Below are 14,578 nucleotides of genomic sequence, written 5' to 3'. Positions count from 1 at the left end.
AGAAGACTTTTTTATCTACAAGATTCACTTCGTTGAAAGTGAATATAAAAAACATTGCAAGCTAACTAAATTTATTGTACAACACGTTAATAGTGCAATATTACAGTAATAATAGTATTGCAATGCAATGCTTGATATGATTATTTTTTTCTTTTCACACCACAAATACATCATTTTAAATGCCTGTGTAATAATAATGATAGCAAAGCCCACATGTTTTGCATCACTATGTATCTTTCTATATGTACTGCTGGAAAAATTAAAGATTTTTACAGTGCGTAGACATAGCTCTGTTATTGCATACGAGATGATTCATTTACATTTTGTAAATTGATACACCACGTGATAAATCAAAGTTTTTAATAGTAGTGTTAATTGAAATTAAAATGTGTTTTAATTTGAGACAGAATACTACTCATGTAACTTTTACTATTATACAAAGCTTTGAAACTCCTACACTTGCATTCTGTACATTGAATAAAATGTGCAGTACAGATGTGAAAAAAATCTGCGAGTGCAATCCATTCACATTATCCACTCTCGGCTGACAAAGGCTCCACAGCTAAAAAGTTGGCTTTTTCATCTTTCTATTTTTCAGAGTCGAATTAACCCGTTTTAATACCCATTCACACTGTATTTTGAAAAAGTTCTCACTGAAAGGGAAAGGAATCTTCTGTATTGGGTTTTGACAATGTAAGGGCAGAGATGTGTGAAGAAAGCATTTTAGTAAATATTTATGTCTCTGTCTTAAATGTAAGTAAAAATAGTTTTTATTTTTTATATCACAAACTGCTGCCCACATGTCAACAGGTGTCTGAATATAAGAGGTTTGAACCGTCAGTTTTATTTGTGTGTGATTGGTTCAATAAGAATTTCAAATGGGAAATGTAGTATTGAACCCATAGGGCACAAGTGGAAACTATGTACAGTAGAAGTGCATTTCAAACTGAGATCAAAAGACACATCTTTACTGTAGGGGTTGTGGGAGAATGGAACAAGCTACCCAGCCATGTTGTTAAGGTCGATACCATGGCATATTTCAAGGCATGATGGGAAGAAATCCATGCATCAATTAACTACTAACTGCCATATGAGTTAGGTTAGCGAAATGGCCTCCTCAGGGTTGTAAATGTATATTCTAATAAGAAGGATGCTTTAATTTGTTAATGCCCACTAGACAAAAATTAGAAATAAGGGGGGAAACAAAATACTTTCCCCTAAGGTAGCCGAGGAAGCAAACTGAACTAAATGCAGTTGTTTTTGAAAACTCTGTCGTTCTACATTTGTGAAATAATTGTGAAATAATTTAAAATAATTTTAGATAAATAATTTAAAATTGAAGTAGATGTTCATTTTATTACTGTTGTTTTGACTGTTTTTCACATGGATCAGAATATATTTGTCCAAGACTATTGAATATTCTGATTATCTGTGCCCAAACATCTTTTAATCTTTCATTGACTGCGGTGTGGCTGCAAGTTAAAACTATTCACGTCTGCTGTAACAGTATTTCTATGTGTGGTTATGTCTTCTATGTCTACAATGGCCTTTTGGACAAGGTACAGTAACCAGTGGAAAATTAAGGGCATTTACTGTCAAACGTGTGTAAAAAGCAAGCAATGAATATGTCATCTCAGTAATTTTTGGGGCAATTATGAGACTATTAGAAGTTCATAATGAGTCACATATTTAGAAATTCAGTCTCCAGTGTTCTCGTTTTTTAGAGCTTGCCTGTGGATATCAGTGTTGACATTCTAATGACACTGATCTCACAGTGCTGACAGGAAGATATAGAGAGTATTCATACACTCCACTGATCAAGTAGTTAGATATCATTTTTAAAACCAGTGATGGTTAATGCTGATCAGATATATCTTAACTCTCAGAGCAGTAAAGTAGGCTTGCAAGAGTAGATCTGACATCCTACATTCAGCAGTAAGAGCTGCGAAGAGTCACTGCACAGACAATGCTACTGTTTTCTCATTGCTGACAATTAAATAAAACTAAGAACTGAACTACTGTGGGTTAAGTATTGCAAGTAAAATTGAATCTGAAGTACATCACCAGGGCGGGTGCTGTGAAGACGTTGCCTATATAGAGGCCGACTTGTAATTAAAATGGAAGTCTTTGATGTGAGATATGCATAGTACACGTGTGAAAGTGTGTGGCACCATACACACCTACCAGACAGAAGCCAGCACTGAGTGCCTGCATGCCGCAAAAGTGTCTACTTAGGATGCCTTCTTATATTTTACAAGGCGTGGGACATTGCGGGAGAAGGCTGATATTAATACTCCAGCTCTCGAAACGTGGAAACGCCAAAGCCATTGTGTGTTTCAAGCTCTGTAGGTTATATATGCTTTTCAAGGAATAAGCACAGCCACACATTGTCAGAATTGCATTACTGCACTTCTTTTGTGTTACTTTAAAGAGTAAGCACTCACAGAAACCACTTAAAAAGATCTTGAAAAATACCAGAAATTAACAGTATAATAAACATGCATTACCCCAGTAATTTGAGGACTTCTCTTGTTTTTTCTTTGGTCTTCTTTATTGTAATCTGTTTACTGTAATTGGTTTTGGAAAGTGAAATCTTCAGTTCTGGCAAAAAGGTTCCCTTCCTTTTTCTTTCGGCAAGGTGATATTAAAACAGGGGCCAGAGCAATGTAAATTGGTCAGACTATTGTGTTTCCTCTAGAGAATGGTGAATTGAGAGACCAGCTATTGAACAAATTGTTTCGTCTTCACGTTCATGGGATTTTAGCTACTTTTTTTGAGCAGGAATCTTGTTTCAGTGTTATGACTTAAATTTTTTAAACGAAACGTTACAGTATGTAAAAAGAGAAGTAAGCAAAAGAAGATGAGTTTGTTCTGTTATGAGCAACTCTGCGAAAGATGTGTATTTATTTAAGTTAAACAAAGCTCATCGGGTCACTTGGTGTTCTAAACGGCTGCTGTTTACAGATCAGCTGTCTTATTAGCCGAGTAATTGAACACAGCGTAAGCTTTATTTTTGTAATTGCTGACTTTACTACTACTTGCAGACGTGGAAAATACTGTCGTAGAGCAATACCACTTTCCTGCTTCAGAAAGAGGTTCCTCTCGCAGGGTTAAAAACCACTTCCTCCCTCGATGCTCAGTGGAAACTTTAAAACATGAGTGAGGTTAAAGAGTTGCTTTAAAAATGCGGCATCCCTTTCCTCATTCTGAATTTAGAAAGCTGGTTTATCTGAACAATGGCATGGCGCAGTGAGGTTTTGCTGCTTACTCCACGATAAGGTGCTCTCTCTTCCGGTCCTAATTTAAGAAACATCAGACTATTGATAGCTCGCACACTATAGTACTAACTGGGATATATCTGTGGATCATGTCTTAGTGTGTGCCATCAAAAGTATTTTCTAATATCACAGTACAATGTACTGTATCCAGGACTCTATATCTGGCCACTGACACCCTGTTCTTACTTGTATGGTCTTTGGTTAAAATTTGTTGAAGTGTGAGTATGACTCTTTGTCCCAGCGTGGAGTAAAAGCCTGTGACAATCTGGAGGACATTCTGTTTCCTGAGGCTTTCTGTGCACTTTAGTCATATCGTAAGGTTTTTAACTCAAGGAGCTACAGTAGATCATTCTCTTGCTTTCCTTCTACCTGAGAACTTCAGTACTTTTTTCTTTGAATGAAACTGGAATTAGAGATATGTTTTTTTTGCATAGTTACGCATTCAATTTGGAATTGCTCTGAAAATTCCCACCCCTACCCAGTGGTGCTTTGCCAGTGGAGCACCCCAGAATCCTACTGACATAGCCCAGACTTGAATCCGGCCTGTGCTGCTGAGCACCAGGGTAAAGAGCCCCTGTTTTAATAGATCACATCATGGAAGACTATACTGAGAGTAACGGGTTTCAGTTTACCCGCTGGGTGGATTAGGGAATCCTTAAGCAGTGCTGAGCCAGTTTATGTTTTCATACTGCATTTCGTGTTGTATATTTTCTGTGTGGTTCTCTGCTGTGGTGATTTCCATTTATCTACCCGCTTAGCAGTTCTAACTGCAAAGACAAAAAAAAGCTTCTGTAATGACCTCTCGAAGCTGAGCAAAGTAAAAACAGAGGCTAATTAAACTTGTCAGGCATATAAAGGTTTTTCAAAGGACTTCTTAGCATGGTGCAACACTTATTTACTCCCCTTGTACACCTTCTATAAGTGTCCTTTAAGTACTATTCTGCAATTTCCCTCACGGGATCAATAAAGTATCTATCTATTTGTCAGTGCTACTTTTTACAATATACTATATGTACATGGTTTGTCAAGAAAACCCATACAGTATGAGAATGCACTGTAATTGTCAAAGTATCAAGAAAAATAACAGGAAATGCAGATATTGTATACAGTAGTTTAAACCTTAATTTATTGTGAAAGCCACCCCAATGGACATCCTCAATCAGTTTTTACAATACAATTGTGCAAATTGAGAGTTTTATAAATCAACAATGACCTGTATGCATATCTGCAGTTAAAACTAAAGGAAACTCATTCATTGACTGCTGACAAGAATCATCTCCTGTTAACAAGAGCTTGATGTGCCTTTCAGTCAAGTTATTAATGCTGTTTGAAAATGAGTGCCTTTATTTACCAAACAGCAAACAATTGCTTTCTAGAACGAGTCTAGGAAAAGAGCAGCCAGGTACATTCCCAGCCCCAGCCCTAGAGAGAAGATGACAAGGAAACCTATTTCAAGTTTTCAAAATCTTCAAAGGCTAAACCTACAGACCATTTACAGTTCATTTCCTCAACAGTTGAACACAAACCAATAGATAGAAATGGAAATTAAGGGAAAGTTCATTTAAATCTGAAATTGTATTTACATAAAGAGTTGTGAGGGTCTGGAACAAGCAGCCATGATGACAATGTTGACACATTAGCTCCTTTTAAGAAATGGCTGGATGTGATCCCCAACTGGCTGCTAGAAACAAAACAATTTAGATGGACCAAATGACAACCCGTTGTTTGTAACTTTTGTTATGTTCTTAAGTGTGAGTGTTAAGTAGAAAAACTATCTGCTACTTCAAAGTCAATAGTGCATAGAGTAAGTATAAACAAGTTGTGCTTATAGATTATATCACTGCTGATTGTGTCATCCTGTGTCTGGATGTGCTGTTGAATACACTGCCAAGGTTATGTTTTGTTGTTGATCTTTCTCTTTATTTTTGCTGTTTGGGCTGTTGTTGGTATACAGCCAGTCTGAGTTCAAAGAGCTAAAAGCTTGAGAAATGTCGGTTGTCTTGTGTAATGTTTATCACAATGAATTCATCTAGATTCAGTAAATGTATTAATCCCTACCAAGTGTTCTCAGCAACAAAATAGTTATTCTAAATCTAATATAGTAATTTCTACAGAATTTGGACTTCAGGTTCTTGTGTTTTTATTTTTGATCACCACTGGGCAAGAGCTACATTGTAAATTTAGAATAAATATATGTATAGGAATAATAATACATTTGGTGAGCCAGAAACCTTTACACAGTCCATGTTTAGATAACACAATGTTAAATTAAGATTTCAAACGGCTTCAAAAAGTGAGAAAGAAAATGGTTTAAAAATGAAAACAATGACGCAATCACAATATTACATCACAACATACAATTTCAGATGCAACATTGCAGTGGCAGAAATAAAACATAAAAGGTAACAGAACTTTAAGAAAATCTAACAAAAACGTGTAAAATAGGTGTTTAATTTCTACGAATGAATGTTTTTTGTGTATAGACAATGGCATTTATGAGTGACGTGCACAAATATACAATACACTGCCAGTGGATCCTGAAAGTGTGAAAAGAGACTATAAGGGATAAATACCTTAGATGATAAGAGCATGATATGAGCAATATAGATTATGAGGACATTTATATACCGGAACTCAAATGGCTAAATCTGCCCAGGAGTGGACTGGAAGCCAGTGAAGGCAAAGCAGTGAGGTAGGGTAATGTATTCCTTCCAAGTAGAAAGAGATGTCTGTGTGAAGCATTCCCAATTCACTGCAGATTGAAGAGTGCTCTGAGAGAGTCTGAGTAGACTACTTTCTTTCTAAGTCTTTATGTGTGTCCGTAGCCACCCTGTGCTACAGGTGATATTCTTCAGTTCACCAGAGTGTGATTTTTTGTATCCTGTGTTGAACAATAAAGACCCAATTCACCATTTTAAGTTGCAAAAAGGATGAATAGCATCTAATTTCAGGCTTACATTGGGGATTTTGAGATACTGTACAGTATATAGCCTTACTCACAGGTTTTAAAAAAATGACCAATTTCAATTTAAAGTCATCACATACAATTTATAGAATCCAACCTCCGTGTTTTGGTGAATAGTTGTGCTTTTTGAAGAGGGAGAATTGTACTTAAGGTTTTTGAATTAGAGTAGTTATTTCTGAAATACAGTATGTCAGCATACTGTGCATTTCTACTCGGGTAAAGTTGAAAGTTGTGAAATTGGCCGTTCTTCTCAAAGAAAGGGCAGCTGTGTCCTCAAAGGCACCTATAGCTTTAACTTCAGTGTGAAGATTGGCGGGTGTGATTCCCACAGTGTAAATGCTGTACATGTAGTGAGTCACTGATACTTTGTTGCAGGAAACAAAATCTGCATTAACATCAATCTTTCCTGGGTAGTGCAATAATAGGATAATGCCTAGACATCACTATGTCATTTCAGTGTAACATAACTGCAACTACAGTATAGCAGTTACCACTTGTACATTTTCCTTACATAATGTGGCACTAGATGTCTACAGTATGTACCTATAGTTAAACAAAGGTTTATTTCTGCTTTGAGATGTGTTCCAAATGTCCAGCTATTGATTAAAAGTCTGTTTAACAGTGTAAAGAGGCTTTATCGTTGATCTACATAATTTGATTCACCTTTAAAAGATTAAAAGCCCCAACTATGACACATCACTTGGAGAAATGAATGGGTTCTTTCAAGCAATAGTTCTATTGTTTCCAAATACAGGTCACTTTACAGTAAGGCTTTTGTTTTGAAAATAAAGAAATGAAAATGGAATTCTTGCTTGCATGTACAGTACAAAAATCCCTAATGGATATTTTCTTTATCGGGGTCTCAGTGATAGCCATGGTATTTTTTATATTCTTTTGTAGACATAAATTAAAAGGACTTTCCACTGGGAGTGAAACAGAATTTCCCAATTTGCTGGATATTATTATACGTTTGTTATTGAATTAAATCATTCTAATTATGAAGATAATAATGTTTTTATGAATGTAGCTACTATACAAGCAAATTTTGCCTGTTGTTAGGCAAGGTCTACAGTAAGGTATACAGTATATGATTTTATATTAACATTTTATTTTTGTCATCATTGAAATTTATTTTTTTATTAAATTTAAATTGGTTAAATTATTTTTTACATCCTATTTTGGAAATGTGCAATGTTTTTTCCTTACTGTATATTGGTTAAGTACAGTGGTGATGGGACAAATTTAAACTTGATTCCCCTAACACTGTGTTTTCCATTAAAGCTTCTGTTTGAGCATTGGATTTGATGTGATGGGCGAAGTTTTGCTGTTCCTGAATCACAAACTTGTCTTAGTGGCATCTATTGCATATTGTAAGAACATAAATCAAAGGTTTCATATTTTAATTTAGAAGTTCTTCATCTTCATGAGAAATTTGAATGATGTGTTGAACTGTTCTTCTACCAGTCTGAGCAGAATCTCTCAGTGACCTAGCTGTAAATTCAATGACATTACAATCCATTGACATTCATGCCTTTCTCGTGGTCTACGTCTGTCAATTGTGTTTTGAACTATTTTTTTTTCAAGACAGTCACCTGGTTTTCTCATAATACAGTATGTCTGAGTTACATCAGCTTTCTTACAATAAAGTGACCACACAGCAAGCAGTGCCCACCCATTATATCGAATTCTCCTTTCTCACTTTTATTTGCCACAAAATATACAATATAGGACCCTTCTGAGTGTCTTCATCACAAAATTTCAGATTCCTTGACAGTCTGCTTCTTTTAGCGTCCAACTTTCACATGCCTTCATAGGCCAACTAGTGAGTGGGTAGTGAGTTTCATTGGATCGGTCACCCAATTTAATAATATTTGAACCAAATCATGTGAAGTCATCAGCTTGTTTGAAGTGTTTGCCTTCAGTGACGATGCTGCCAGTACTTATGTCTTTTCCACATTTAACTGTGGACAGCTGTCATCTCCTGCAGCACATATCCTCTAGTCTAGACCAAGATGGATAATTCTTCTGCAAAGAAAGCATTAGCACCAGATCATCTGCATACTGCTAAAGTTCCTGGTGCTAATCCGATATTCACATTTTCCAACTCAGGTCTTAACATGATGTTCCATTTAATATTGTGTAGAATAGGTGAAATTACACAATCCTGTCATAAGATTTTCTGGATTCAAAATCACCCTGTAATATGTCTAACAGAACATACTGCTGACATTCACCTATAGAGACCTAAAGAGACCATGTTGCACCAAATGCAATCTGCAACATTGTTCATCACATCGATCACCATGGACCACAACACTATGATAGATTAGTTGCCAATATGCTCTTGCCTTCTCCATACGTAAACTGATCTCACAGGTCAGAAGCAGGCCCGTTCGGCCTCAAGCACTGGCCTTGGCGTTGGCCTGTATATCCAACACCATGCTTAGTAGAGTCTTACTTACTGTTACGTAAAACAGGTCTGAAAATTTTGACATTTTTAGCTTCACCATTCTCTGACAGTGGGATAGAGATGGGCATGTCCACTCATCTGGCCGCTCGCCAGTTTCTCAAATCTCAGCAGCATACAGTATCAGGCCCATCTTATTCTGCACTGTCTCACCTCCTTCCTTTAACAGTTCCTCAGGAAGTGCCACAGTTCCACAGTGAACCAGCAGCCTTGACATCTAAGGCCTTCTCTATTGCTCCTGCAATCTCTGCTCTCACAAGCTGTGGCTCCTTTCCAGCAGCTATGATTGTTTGAACCTGCATAGATCCTGGCAGTACAATATCCTTCTAATATCTTTGGGAACTTCCATCAAAGTCCTGCCATCTGCCGAACTGATCAATCCAACACAATCTTGAAATGCAGCAGTCAGGCTTTCAACGATCCCAAACATAGTTTTTCGGGCAAGACTGGCACCTCCATCTGCAAGAGCATGTTGTCCAGTTCAGCACACTCTTTATAACCGGGCAGGAGTGGGATGTTGAATCACTAATGAAATCTCCTCTGCTTACTGTAAGTGTTGTTAATAGGTGGCATGACTCTTAAATGTTTCCATTCTTTCAGAGTTTCTGAAATTCTAGGTTTTCATACGCTTGTAAATCCAACCATTGCCTTTGTGCTTCAGATATACAGTATGTGTCTAAACCAGTTAGTGAAAATTTCACTTAGTAATCTTTTTTTGTGTTTGTGTATGCTTTTGGCCTTTCATGTTACATTGAATATTAAAATCAACTGTAAAGGATCAAGGGTAGTAGGAAACAATGTGGGACATCTGGTCATTGGGACCTTCTGCTTAGCAACACACGTTCTACAATACATACCAACAGGAAACTGCTTATTCAGATCACTTGTCGGAAACAATTTGATTAAGTCAGCGTGGAAAGAACTATGGAAAATATTGACTTTTTTGAAGTAGAAAATAACAGTCTTACCAAGTATAAAATGATTTTTAATTGCGTGTACTAACATGTCTTGTTCTTATTACTGTTAGGAAATTCTTTATACCTTATACCTGTGTGTGTGTGTTTTTAATGCCTTACGGAAACAGAGGGTCAAAGGTAACTTCTTTTTTGTATTATTTTGAGGCACCGTGTCATTTTTTTTTAAAGCTGGGTGTGATCAATTCAGCCAAGCCACCGCAATTGGAGAACTTCACTTCGGCATCTAACAGTCCAATACAGAACCTCCCTCAGATCTTCTCTCAGGTGTTTCTTTGTAGGTTCCCCAGTTTGGTCGTAGAGGAAAGTATGACTAAGCCATTGTCTACTAGGAAAAACAGCAACATAGAATCATAGAACTTGTCAAAAAGACCAAAGGAAGAAAAAAAAAGTACCTATTGCCGTAGTTCACTGCTTGTAAAATCACATCATTTTGATGTGGTATTATTACATTAGATACTAACTTTAATGGTCTCTCTAGAAAAAAAATGTGCAAAGTACAAGAGAGTTTATTGTTGCATATTTTTAAACGTGGATGCTGTGTGAACTATGTGCTGACTATTCAAGACACTGGTTTGAATAAAGCAGCGTGTGAGTACTAGGAGTGAAAAGACACTTGGAAGCCTTATCTCTCTTGAGAGCATTACGAGTGTTGTGTGTTCTATGGAGAATTACATGGGCAGATATATTGGAAGCCTCATTGGAAGTCATTTCCATTGCTGTTCATCTTGGCCTCATTTCCATGTTCCTATAAGTCTGCGCCATGAAATTTAAAACACAGGAAAATGTTATACAAATATTTTGGAAAAGCAGATGTGTTTTAAACTCTGTTAAATGTTGTACTGATACTTTGTAGCGTAACTAAAGTCACAGCTTTGTCTCATTCTTGTTAGTGAGTTATTTATGTGCTTGTTTTATGTGGTTATCCAATCTTTGAATTTTGCCAATTCTCAAAGAGCTCTGATTTCTGTCTCTTAAAGGGAAGAACGAATTTGCATGTAAAGTAGCAATGATTGATTTCTTTGACGGTAGAATCAAAGCAGGGAAACTAGAGTTTTTTTTCTCAATACTTAATGTGGAATGCAATTAAATATATATATATATTTGTTTCTATTTTGGTAGAAGTGAGTTAGGCTCTTTCAGTTTGTGATTCATTGTGGAAACAGATTGGGTGTTTTCACCACCCAAGGAACAACATCTTAAACCATGGTGCCTTCGTTTATATCTCAGATCTGGAGATCAATAAGTATTGTTCTATATAGTTTTATACAGTCAGCATTCTGCTTCATCAGAGAAATACAGGTAATTACTTTTTTTAATCAATTTTACTTTATGGGGTTCTAATCTCATCATTGTGGTTTTACAGACAATGATTATTGCCAATTTTAGACAAAGTGCTTATTGAGGAATGCATGAGTGTTCATCTAGACTGGAGACAACAGGTCTTTTCTTTGGTTTCCCTTTCTTGACTCATTTTAAGCAGACAAACAACATGTTAATAAGTATCACATGCTTAATGCTGATAACCATTGTGGAGTAAATGAAAAAAAAGATAGAATTAAAGTCTAAAACTGGATTATTTTGTTGTACAAAGATTGTTGTACATTTAAAAAAATATTTGCCAAAAATAGACTTATATACATTTAAGCATGAGAACTATTGTAACATTTTTTCAAATGTATATTTTATTTAAATTATATATTACATAATTACATTTAAATTTAGATTTGTTTTTTATTTATTATATTTTTACATATCAGTGTTTTCTAATTAGTTTTAAAAACATCCTAACTAGCACTAATTATTTGGTAAAACGAAAAGCAGAGTGTGTTGTGGAAGCATTCATCTCTCATTAGTGTGCTTCCCTCGTGTGTCTTCACACATTGTGCTCGGATACGCTTGTGCTTTATCAAATAAGGTGTTTTTTTTCCTCCAGAATATGAATTTATATTAACTAAACACTGCTCCATTTTAGAATTAAATGTATTATTGGTGTCTATTTAAAATTTGATTTCACTTATGGGTCTTTCCATTCAGTCAGGTGCTTCTTTAATTAGTCCTGTATGTGTTAAACTGGCTTTCTGGCTGCATGTTTCTCGTTGTCTATTATTAACACTGATGTAGAACTATGCTATTAAAGTATGTTGTTGTTTATGGTGGATTGTGGGCACCAGGGAGTGTATTTAGACTAATTGACTAATAACACAAGGGTGCTAGTTATATTCCCACGTACTGTATGTGAAGGTAACCAACGTATGCTTGAATTCAAAACAATGTGTTATAAATAGAAAAGAAGCACACAAAGGTGTTGCAGCGGGAACAAAATATACACAGCAGACAGAATCCACATTCTCCGTTTTATCAGAGACCTTCTCAAGCCACAGCTAGGCTCAGCAGAATTAAGGATTCTTATCCTGCGGCTCTTCAGGCCTCGCAGTGTTCATTCGTTCAGGCTCTTTGCTAGGCACTCAAATAAAACCAACCCCTCTGACAGGTACCCGTTAGAGTTTGTTTTTTTAAGTGCAAATAAACTTCAGAATGGTGCTTTTTGTCACCCTTTTTTGACGCACCCCTTCAGCCTTTAAATGTGAAATTAACCTGGCATAACTATTTCTTAGATTTCAGGTACAGTAAATTAGCAACAAAATAGGCTTATACTTTAGCAAAGAAATAGACCTTAATCTTTGTTTTTAGTGTGTTGAGAGAATGTACTGTAGGTGCTTTAACCTAATACTTTAAATTCAAAGGCATTTTGTTTGTTTGAAGTCATCCTTGCAAGTCATCCTCCCTAGATTGAAGATATTTATTGATACATTCATATAAAATTCATATTGTAATTTATAAATGGCTAGTTCTAAAGGGTGTCTTAAGTCTTTCTGTGACACCCTTGCTAAAAAGAAAATACCTGTCCCATGTGTGGAACCACTTTTTTCTTTTAATTTTTTATCAGAACGGTGCATGTGAGAGTATTCCCTCTTTGTAATTCACTTTTATATAGAACGAATTGTCTCATGTGTCTGGGAACTTAATTTGAGCTTAGTTAAAAAAAAGGCTATCACAGTAAGATTTAATGGAATATAGACTCTTCCAGATGAATAACTAGATACAGTAAATGGTATCATTTTGTTTTTTTTAGACTGTAGAATTAAACCATCTGCTGTCTGCTTTTCACTGTGTGGACAAGAAGTGCTGCTTGTTTTTCTCTGAAGCTCTAGGTCACTGATTTGAATCTCAGTGGAAATGTTTTTGTGGCTCAAATCAAGCCTGGCTTAGTCACACTGTGAAAAGGGAAGACAGCAGTAACCTTGACTTGGCTAAGTTTTCCTAAGCAAATCAATGGACTCTTCATTACTGTCAGTTTAATTCAGGATAGCCTGCAGGATATGTGTTATACCTTCTGGTTTATGTAAATAGTCTTTGGATTTCTCTTTTTTAAGCATATCTTTGATTTTTTCTTTGTCATAACTCATAACCACTGATAAAAGATTAAAATAAAAAACAAGAAAGTGGTGAGTTTGTTCCTCACGTGGGACAGCTATTTTCTTTTTAGAAAGGGTGTTACAGAAATACTGTACTTAGACACCCTTTATAACTAGCCAGACACCTGACAAACCAAGTGAAATGCATAAATGTGCAAACATTACATGCATGTAGGATTATACATTATAAAGAAAAGATGGTTGGCATTGAGCTTCAGGAAGTGATTTATCCAAAGTATTTAGGTGTTTAAGTGGACTCAGTGTCCTCATCTAGTGTGGTAAGCTGTAAGAAGGCCAATGAAATGTTCAGATATTTTGTGAAAAATGTAGAACTGAAGTCAAAGGATATCATGTTAAAATCACACAATGCACTGGTAAGACCTAGTTCAGAATACTAGGAATATTTGGATCCAGTACTGCACTGAAAATTGTTCAGAATTATTTGAAGGAAGGGTATTAAGGTTAGTTATGTTTGCCTTACAGTTTATTTTGCTATATATTTTGTATGCATAATGATTATCAAGGAGGTGTAATGCTATTTTGTAAACTCATTCAAATTAGACTTTACCATAGTATTTAAAATTCTGAGAGGTATTGACAAAATCTATCCAGAGAACTACTGTAGGCCCAACTGTGTAACAAGGACTAGAACAAACAAGTGAAAACTAAAAGTAAGTGCCATGAGAATTCAAATCAGAAGCATTTCTTTACTCAAGAAACTGTAGCTCATTTTTAAAATCATTTAAGATTAAGCTAGTTGGGATCCTTACATGGATAACCTTCTAACAACCGAATGAGTAAAATTAATAAAATAATGTTATTGCGAGAAGTTGTACATCTGATCAGACAAAGTAAATCTTGGTATAAATTCTAAAACTTGGATAAACCTGAAATTATTGGGGTTGCAAGTCCGTATTCTAATGTCTATTATCAAAGCAGTAACCAGGGCCTGCCTTAGCGTCTGCCACTTGATGAGATTCAAGGCAGTATAGCACCAACAAAGCAGTTATATTAACCTTTTTCACTTTGAGAGAACAGAAAAACGTGAGTTTAATAATTTTTTAACTAAGATAGACGTGATCTCCAAAATAATTTGCGTACACTCAGGTTCTTTGCATTGCAAAAGTGTCTGCGTATACATGTGTATACTTTATCACATGTGATGTCTGACATCTGTAGTATTATTTTACCTAGAATGCTTGAGTCATAAGAGAGCTCAAGGATGTTATTTTTTAATTCTTGTAAATGATTTGGTGTGTAAATTTGAATGCAGTTTTATGGTCCTTGAACTCTCTTACTAATTTGATAAAAGAAGGGGTTATGATTTAAAAAAACAAAATATAGGAAAGTCTCAAACCACACTAGGTCCTGTTATCTGGCTTGGCATATCTCTTTTCTGGCTTTTGTTATTTGAG

General features: G+C 35.7%; 1 protein-coding gene across 1 annotated transcript in view; it reads left to right on the top strand.

Moving 5' to 3' along the window:
• Positions 1–14,578, top strand: part of itpkb (inositol-trisphosphate 3-kinase B) — a 63,007-nt gene that overhangs the window by 24,810 nt on the left and 23,619 nt on the right. The window lies entirely within an intron of this gene.

The sequence above is a fragment of the Atractosteus spatula genome, chromosome 2 (assembly GCF_055471065.1).
Source record: "Atractosteus spatula isolate fAtrSpa1 chromosome 2, fAtrSpa1.hap1, whole genome shotgun sequence".
In the NCBI taxonomy this organism is placed as follows: Eukaryota; Metazoa; Chordata; class Actinopteri; order Semionotiformes; family Lepisosteidae; genus Atractosteus; species Atractosteus spatula.
This window is presented reverse-complemented; position numbering and strand designations above follow the sequence as displayed.